Source organism: Lichenostomus cassidix, chromosome 8, assembly GCF_008360975.1.
Source record: "Lichenostomus cassidix isolate B80296 chromosome 8, HeHo_3.0, whole genome shotgun sequence".
Lineage (NCBI taxonomy): Eukaryota > Metazoa > Chordata > Aves > Passeriformes > Meliphagidae > Lichenostomus > Lichenostomus cassidix.
In genome coordinates this window covers 2,792,850-2,802,778 of record NC_139489.1, presented here as the reverse complement: position 1 = coordinate 2,802,778, position 9,929 = coordinate 2,792,850, and the positions used below count along the sequence as shown (strand labels likewise).

The following is a 9,929-nucleotide window of genomic DNA, read 5'->3' as shown; positions in this document are numbered from 1 at the left end:
TGCATACTGAGACCAGGGCAGCAAGCTTGCTGGCCTGAAACAATTCCAACAGAAACTTTCAAGTATAAAAAAAAAACAAAACAGAGGGAACTTGGAATGTATTGTTTTAAGGTAAATTCAGGGTGAATTGAAAGATAAGACAATGGAAAGGTGGAGGAAGAAATTCTCTTGCAAATAGGCTGTTTACAAGAACCTAGTCAGTGCCTGGATATACTTACTCCTTGGATAAGAAGAGATGAAAAGAAATACTCTGCTGATAATTATAATAGATGATTCTGCTTCCCTGCTGTCTTCCATCATAAACAAATGGCATAGGCCAACAGTTAAACATCATATATTTTAATTAGCATTTAAAGCACTTAGTTATCTATGTACTGAGTAACTGCAACAAAACTTTGTCAGGCTGGAATGCGAAGGGGGAGTTTAGCAAGGAAAAGCAATCTGATCTGTGCTCAGTGTTGTGGGCTCCCTTCAGATACCTAAACCCTTACACACCAAACTCCAGCTGACATTTCCAAAGAAAAATAAAATGAATGGAGAACAAAAACAACTGTTGTGAAGCAAATAACTCCTTGGTCCTCAGTTTTCCAATGATACAGGTATGGGGTCAGCAGACCTGCACGCTGGCACTGACGCTGCCTGCATGACTGCTTTGGTCAAGCAATGCATGAATTGACTGCTAAATGTTTACAGACTTCTCCAGCATATTCATCATTTAAAGTATGAGGTATTAGGCACTTTTATTTTTTTTTAAACCATTACCTACTTGAGAACATTTGTTAGTGTCATCAGTATTGAAGTATTCTAATTATGATTTTTTTTGGGGGGTGGTGTAGGATTATGTTGACCTCTTGTTGCATGAGCTTAACTTGGCCATAAATGTTTGCAATACTTGATGAATACCACTGGTGTGAAATAAGCCCTGCTTGACAGCAACTCAACTGTCAATCCACTACAGTTTAAACTTATTAGGAAGGTGGCTTTTGCCCCAAAATGTGCCCTAACTATGAGGGTTTGGAAAATGAGCCCAATGCACTGCATGGTGGTGGGGGCTCACTGACCCACAGTGATTGTAAAGATTGTAAGATTAGTGTTTCCTGGAAACAGAACCCATAATATTGAGGAATTGAGACTTTTGATTAACAATCCAACTAGAAGGTCAACCTGACTTCATGAAGATAAAGTGAAGTTTTAGTGGAACCAAAGCCAAGAGGGAGCTCACCAGTTGTGGCTGCTGACGCAGGATTCATCTCCACAGGCTGCCTAAGGAAAGAAATCCAATGGCATTTATAGTCTCCTCATCCTTTAATCTCCTTGGGATCTAAGCAAACAACTGTGTGCATGGCTTAGAGGAGTAAATAGGAACAGGGTCCTATGGCATTTCCTATGGAAATCAAAGAAAAATAAAAAATCTGAGTGATTTTTGCTCTCCAAAAGTAAAACCATCAATTATGCTGTAATTAACACAATTTCCTAAAGTTTAGAAGCACGTGAAAAGAACATGAAAAGAAAAAAGTGAAAATGTGCCTCTGGGTAAAGTATGCATGTTTTGCTGTCTGTTCTGGGGGAGCATGCATGGCCCTCTTTCTAGGGACCAGGTACATGCCAAAGAAAAGGTGATTTAGGGACACTCAGCTACAGTGCTGCCCTTTTAATTGAAGCACAGCTTCCCCTTTATCTTCGGGGAAGTGGGCAGGAACCACAGCCAAGCACAGAGTCATCTCTGCTCCCCTCCAGGCTCCCCCAGAGCCATTGTGGTGCTCCCAGCACTGCCCAATGGCTCTGGCAGGATCCCTGCTGGGAATTGCCTTTATGGATTGATGATTCCATTCTGACCAGATTGCTTATCTCTGGTGGCCATGGTGAGCTTTCCTAACTAATAGCTACCTTTCCAACGAGCCTGGAAAAAGCTTGAACTGCACTTCTGAGTGTAAGTCTGCTTTGAACAGCTTGCCCAGTTGTAGAGTTATTGAAAACGTTTACACATGTAATTTTATTGCAAGAATAGACACAACTGTATCTTTATTGATGGCTTTCCTAGTTATGCTTTAAACCCTGCAGCTCACCCTGCAACCCCCCCAGCTCCATCATGCCCCATTTAGTGCTGTTCTAATATTAGCAGACCTTTGTTTCCACAACCTGGATTTTCCATATTTTCATCCCTATGACCAAGAAAGCTCATGGCCAAATAACAATGAGCTCATCTCAAATGCTTAAGCAGCCAGTGCCAGGTGAACAAATTGTCTATTATTAGACTCTTTCATGCTCTAAGAGCTTTTGTTCCCTACTTGCCTGCATTAACACCTGCTGTTGCAATGTATATCAACTTTCAGAACATCATTCCCAGTAACAACAGAATGTAAAATGTATTTGGGGATTGCTCAAACAGAAAGTGATTAAGTTTTGTAGAGGGAGCTTTGTCAAGCAAAAAAAAAAAAAAAAAGGCGTGGTGATGGGACTAGAATAATTATGAATATAAATCAAAAACCTTCACTGAATCAACGCAATAAAAAGTTAGACATTCAATTGTAGTGAATTCATTCAGCAGCATTCAGGAAAACACTAATAGTTGTGAGAAATGAATTTGTATTAGTAGTAGTAGTAATAGGAATTTTTTCCTTCAGTGAGTTTCACACAAATATAGAGTGTTTGACTGGTGTGTGAAAGCGTTGATGGGATTGTGTGGGTTGGGCATATGGAAAAGGTGTAACCCAAACCCAGCAGCTTAAAAAACACATATATAGATATTTAAAAATATTTAGTAGTGTGATCCAAATGTTAGAGAAGGAAATCATAATTAACAGGTTATAAGGTATGTTATGAGGAGGTCTGGCTTTTACTGGAGCAAGAACAGTCATGGCTCATGGTACAGAAATGGACTACTGTTCTTACGTGGGATGGCTTTTTTTTTCTTTTTACATTTTTCTTCTGTTCATAAAATCAAACTTAAATGGTTGCTTTTACAGCCATGAAATAGAGCTGGAGAGAGCAGCATGACAAGGGAGAGGAGGCTCAGCAGCCACCTGGAGTGGGCAAAATTCTTGCCCACGGCTGAATGGGTTCCCCCTCTCACCAAATCAGATGTCCATTTATAATAAAATTCCCCATTATCCCCTTCTCACCTGCCACATCTATTTAGATTTAAATGCTTCAGGCCAGCAACTGTCTCTCACCGTGTGTTCATCCCCTGCACAGCACGGGGGGCTTCAGGCTGTGTTGGGCTGTCACAGGATTGTGCTGCACATGGTAAACAACACAGAGATCCATGGACAGTGAAACCCCAAAAGCATTTGTTACCTCATTCTACTCTGCAATAAATTCTGACCTTGGTGTAGTATTGCTATTGAAAAGAGCTTAAGGTCAGTTCCTAGAAAAGTAAAGTCTGGGCGTTAAATCACTTATTAAATATTCAAATAGCAAGTAAGCTTCTCTTACAAATAACCCCAAAAATATTCCCTATGCAAAGGCACTGCACCTCTATGGGACACAGCTATGTACCATCATACTGGCACAGAAAGTCTGCTGTGGTTCTGGCTGCATTTGGATTTTATCATTTTCAAATCAGAATTGAGGGGATGGAGGATTCATTATTGACTTTTCTTGCTGCTTATTGAATACATATGACCTGCACCCTCCAGTTAAAAATTCTGAAGAAAATATTAGTTAAAAAAAAAGAGGAGGATACTGAGCAGTCTCTGCTAAAGAAGGAATTGCTCTGCAGAAGTAGTTAGTCAAAATACATCTGTTAAAACAGGAAAGAAACCAACGGCAAAGTTGCTTAAACGTGTACACCACATTCAAATTCGAGGAAAAAGTGTTATTTTTGGACCGTAACTATGGTAAGGGTACATTAGATCCTCTGCTACACTGCTAATAATGAATAAGAAATCTGGAGGCAGAAAGTGAAGTGTTCTTCAGAGTTGTTTTAACTTACTGTGTGATACCCACAGCTATCCCTGGGCATGTGCCTTGGCTGTCCCTTGTGTCCCTGGCCAGACCCACGGCAGCAGAGGCAGATCCACCACAGTGACCAGCATCCTCCAGGGACATTCTCTGCTTTATGTTGTTCCAGGTGCCTTTGCAGCACCTTTGTCCTGTCAAAAAACAGAAACCAGCCATGGGTTTGAGGGGACAATAGGTCAAAACCATCCTCTTTCTTCAGAACTGAGCAAAGATTAGTCCATGAAGAAATCACCAGGTTGGACTTTCAGCAGGAAAATGCTCTGCTGTGCTTTCACAAAAGACTACTCAAAATGTAGTGTATTAACTTCAATAAAGATGCATAATTATGGTAACATTATGGTTGGAAAGACCTCTCAGATCATCAAGTCCAGGCATTAATCCAACCCTTCCTTTCACCAGTAATGGCCACATATCTTAACAAAGGCAAATATTGAAACACCAAAAATCCCTGACTAATAAAACCCAAAAATGCCAAAGAGCCAAACAAGTCTATAGAACTCAAATAGGTGAAAAGCAAAAGGATGAAGTATCACTTAGATGGCCCAAGGTCTTATGTTCAATGATGTTTATTTGAGAGCTCTCACAATATAAACATAAAAAACTTTGGGAAACACAATCACCCAGATACAAAAATCTGGTAAGTGCACGACACGAAGCCCTGCTGTTAGACATAATAACCCCTATTTCACATGTGAGATTATCCTGAGCACCTCTGAACATAAACATAAAACACATATGAAAGCTAACAGGAAGGACAATTCACTCACATAGATCATCCAAAACACATCTGATATGATCTCTTGTATCAGATGGCCAAGCACATCTTTCTTAGAAGATCTTGTATATCCATAGCATAAAAGAGACGTTTCTGCCTCTGGTGTTGCACGCTGGTATCACAGGGCTGCTGTAAAATAGGTTCAGGGGGCTCATGAATCTGCCTTAGCCACCAAAGATAAACAAATCTGGAACTCATTAGTCTTCACACGGCAGTGTTTTGGCACACAGAGGAAAAGGAGTTATCAAGACTAAATTCAGAAAGGTTGATATATGTATCTACATCTCAAAATGTCTGTTAAACTGCCAACATGCTTCACATAGTCCCTGTGAGGTTTGTATTTTTTCCTGCATTGTTTAAGCTGTCAAATGTTAATGTGTTTCTGGCTTAATTTATTACACTGATATGACAAGTTATGAGCAAATGTATTCTTGTTTACTACTGTTAATATTTTGGTTATACTCATTAAGAGCAGTTTTAAGATTAGTCTTTTTTGTTATTTTGCATAGTGGAAAAGAAGCAAAAGTCTTCAGTGAGGACTGCATCCCACTGCAGCTTGTAGCACAGGCTTCAAGCTGGAGTGCTCCAATTAACTATTAAATCATCACCACAGATCAGGACAAATCCTAATGAAAGGGTGTCCCAGAGCCTGCCTGATGGATGAGCTGTCCTGCTGCTTATGAGATCTCACCTGGATATGAGAGATGGACATTTCCACTAAGTGAAATTCCAGAATGTGCTCCTGAAGAGGTAGAGTGGTTTTCTTCACTAACAGGAAGCAAGATGCCTATAATATTCTTTGATTCTAGGAGGATCACCCTTTCCAACTTCAGCAGTGGCATAAAGTGTTTCCCAGCCTATCTTCTGCGGGGTCCAGTAGCTTTTTTTCATATTTAGGCTTCTTTAGCTCTTGTATTTCTAAGTATCAGTTTTGTTGCAAAGGCAATGGAGCAGTCATGATACAGCTGCCATGCTCTGGTGAAAATGTGAAACAGCACAGCACTGGCTGAGGTACACAACACATGGTCAATGCATTCCCCAGGAACACCTGGAGATGTACTACAATCATCTTTATACATAAAAAGCACTGTGATGAGCATGAACAATGTCAGGCTGTCAGTCACACAGCACGATGCAATATGACATAGCTCAGTACCAAACTCTATTGTGACACAAATTTAGAAGCAGAGTTGGATGAAGAGATGGAATTCTGGCACAGGAATTACTTTAATATTCTGAAGTTTGTTTTCATTCTGATTTGGAAGGGGAAGAAGGAAATCTAGAAGGTTGGGAAAATTATCAGGCAGTTTGGATAAGTCTCCAATTAAAATTCCACTTGGTTGCATAATACAGAGACAGGAACTTGGAAGTCCCAGATGAATGGGAGTCTCAGTATGCGGGAGCCAATGCTCCTGGCTTTCCAGGCATACACAGAGCCCAGAGCTGCAGCAATCTGCTCAATGGGCTGTCAAGTTGCCCATCAGCTGAAACTCCAACACCTCTTCCACTCCACATTCAAGCAGCTACAAATCCTGCTCAGATCCTCACAAAACGGTGTTCAGGTAACTTTCTGAGAAATCAACATCTGTCTGGGCAGGAGCAAGATCCTTGACAAATACAACCTCCCTAACTTGAGGGCATCCCTGTTTATGTCCAGAAGCAGAAATACACAATTTCATTATAATTATCAGTGATTAAAGCTCATCCAAGACAACAGAGTATTTCTGTTACCTTCAGTTGCTTTGGGCCTGGAGACTACATCTACACCTTTCGGTATTTACTACATGTTGCAAAATTCATTGCAATAGAGATAAATTGCCTACAAAGCCTTAGCTCAGAAGTATTTGCTTGTCTGGCAGGGTTTTTTAGTAGTCAAGTTGAGATTTTTCTCTTTCAGTAGCTGAATGAGGCAGATGGTTTGATTCAGTGTGGCTACAGAAAGAGAGCCAAGGCAATTCTGGGGCTATGTGTGCAAAGCCTTCACATCAGGGCTCAAGAAAAGAGCTGCTGCAACATTCAGTGATGAAGAATGTGGCAAAGAACTAACATCAAGCAGTGATTGGAATGACTTCTGCAGTGGCAGCTCACCTGGACTTACTGTCCTGATAGGCTCTGTCCACCCATAGCTCACATGGTTCATGGGAGTACAGAGGGGAGGGTTCTGAACTTGGCCACTTCTTCCCTTGCATTATCAGGAATGTGCTTAAATCTGTGGGCTTTAATAACATGTAATGCCTTATGGTTGTGTGCCTCCAAAGCATCTCTGAATACACTTATCCCCAGCACACTAAGAATGGCATAGCAGGCCTTTTTTATAGCCCTGCCTCAGGTAAAGAGCAGCAGATGAACTCCAGGCCTTGCTCCTGTCCGTATGTGACACAGGAATAATGAGGACCTAGTTTTGATTGAAGGGACTTACTTTTCCACAGGCTATGGTCCTCTTTCAGAAACACACAAGCAAGAACTCCATTCTGACTTATCATTACACTTCTACATCTTACACTATTATAGCACTGCCTATATATTTCATTACATTTCACTATATCAGCAATCCTAGATATACTTTTCTTATCACTTACCAGATGCATCTAACATATTTATACTTATTTATTTTCAATTCTCTGGCATGCAGTCTGAAACCAAATTAAATTTCTTGTTGCTACAAGTCAGTCCAGGCACTCCGAGACAACATGCCAATTGACAGAGGTAATTTATATTTGGGTTGTAATAGATACACAAACTTGATTTGTTTTAGATATTTTTGCCTGGAAACAGAGGTATCCCAACATTCAGGTAACCCAGATTTCCAGATTAGGATCATGAGGCAATCAGGCTACAGATCTTCGCATGCTTAACCTTGAGAGGCACAACCTCCTCTCAATATTTTACAGTAAATCCTTGGTGCAGCTTTCATTCGTTTTCACTTCACCACCACTGTATGAACTGGCCTCCAATGCTGACATTCCATCTGCCTAAACATGTTTCCCCCCTTTATTTTTTTTTGTTATGCTTCCTGACATTTTTATTTTCTGGGTCATATCCCACTCCGCTACATTGTATGAGCAAAGCAATGAAATTATTCACATAACCCCCCTGCAAGAACTGGACGCATTGCTTTCATCAGTGAGTTCCCCTCATGTTTGATTGTTCAAATCTGAATAGCTGGAATATGTTTTAAGGCATAAAAGCACATTGTTTCATATGCTCAGGGAAGTTGGTGATGATGGGTAGATCTCAGCCTGCGTTGGAAATGCAGTACCTCTCTAACAAGTTGTCAATCTCAATTAAGACATCAACATGTCGAATTAGGAAGGTACTGCTGCACAGCCTATTGTTGAACTGTGTGTCAGGTGAAATAAGCACTAATTATACACTTAGCCAAATATGTCTGTTCAATATTACTTCAAAACTAAGGTCACTGAGTTATTGTGAAGTGGTAGTTTACACTATTTTGGATCCCACCAAATGGCAGGTGGCCATACAAATATGCAACTCAGCATGTTCTGCTTGGTCCCCACAGCTGTGCTGCCAATCAGTTAAGGATGGCTGCAAGTAAATGCTAATTAGCTTCTGTTGATCTGCATATTCCAGCAGCCTCCCAGGATTCCCATTTTGATATGCAAGATTGCCAGTTGGGTATGTGATTGAATTAAGAACCAGAAAAGATTTTATCTTCCATGCAGGAAAATGTGGGTCTGAATCCCCAGTAGAGGCTGTTATCACTCTGATTTATGTTTGGCAGTGCCTGTCATTGGAGTGGTAGCAAAGGCTCAGTGCTAGAGGGTGCTACCTCCCTTCTTTTGGAGGAGAAAGACTCTCCTTGTTAAGAGCAAACACTCACCATCTGGGGCCCGACCCACTCCTGGCTTTTACATTTGCAAGGCTTCCCACATGTCTGCTTCTCCATGCAGGGTCCAGCAGATGCTCTTCTGTAGGTTGACTGGTCCTCGACAAATAAATAGGAAAAAAAAAAAGAGAGAGAGAAAGAAAATTAAAGAGCAGAAAGATTTGGAGGGATAGGTTTGGGATTTTGCATTGGTGAGGTTGCAAGGGGCAAAAAATAAAAAAAAAAAGAGATTTCCCAAGGTTGTCAATAGCCTATTAATAGTTGGCTCGTTACATTTGCAAGGACCACTTAAGAAAGAAATGGCTGGAAAGTTGCACTTCTGGGAGCAAAGTGTTTAGATTTTGCACCTGTACTTCATAAGGAAAAAAAATATGATCTCATTATGTAAACATTACAATAACAATTTTCAGAAATTTTGCTTGGCTCTGCTATTAGTGAGCACTGGTTCCCTGTTGTGAGGAAATGATATTTCTCAGAAACCACTCAGTGCATATGAAGGCAAAATAAAATTTGTTTCATCTTTGTGCTTTTTCACCTCATGGCTTGGCTGGACATTGGAAGAAAAATTATTATTTAATTGCCCTGCCAAGTTTCTGTAGGTTGTTATCATATTGTTTCTTGTCTTGAAAGTAGCTCAAAGAAAAGGTTGGCTTCAGGGTGATGGAGCATCATATGATGCCTTAAAATGCTGGGAAACTGTTCTTCCTTAAGGATTTAACGTTATTTTCTTTTTTAAATGATGATGTTCTCCCATTCATAAAGCTTGTCAGCACATTGCTGTAAACAAGACACCTAAGTTGTCTAAGGATATGAGCAATAATCCAGTTCAATGAAGTTTATAAGAGAAAGTCATAGGTAAGATTTCACTGCAAATTTCAGTAGCATATTTAATATACAAATCTCTGAACACAAGACTAAAATCACTATTTTAAAAGGTCCTTGTGTACTCTGACACAGTTGAAAACATCCTCTTCTAACAGACACTAAAAAGATAGATTAAGATGCAACATTTAAATGAGTCCCAAACATTTTGATAATTCTTCTATTTCTGTGGTTGTAATGAATAAAATGAAGAAATAGGGGGGAAAATACTTAAAAGAAAGAAATAACTGCCAAGAATTCTAAGTCAAACAAGATTTGCTATCCCCTCTATAACATGTACTATTATAAATTCGAAAGGAGTCTTGACCTAACTGCATGAATAACCTACATTTATATATATTACGTATAAACATACATAGATTATATTATATATATATATATTAGATGAAAACCAAGCTTCAATAAGGGGAGAAACAGAATTATTTCATCAGATGCAATTTCATCCTATGGCCAAAACTCCTT

General features: G+C 39.9%; 1 long non-coding RNA gene across 1 annotated transcript; it reads right to left on the bottom strand.

The window, feature by feature from the left end:
- Positions 1-2,898: 2,898 nt before the first annotated feature.
- Positions 2,899-4,849, bottom strand: LOC146433635 (uncharacterized). Its single transcript, XR_014853599.1, has 3 exons — positions 4,731-4,849; positions 3,935-4,094; positions 2,899-3,367 (listed from the first exon to the last, which is right to left on the bottom strand). It is a non-coding gene; the product is annotated as an uncharacterized LOC146433635 (long non-coding RNA).
- Positions 4,850-9,929: the final 5,080 nt, after the last annotated feature.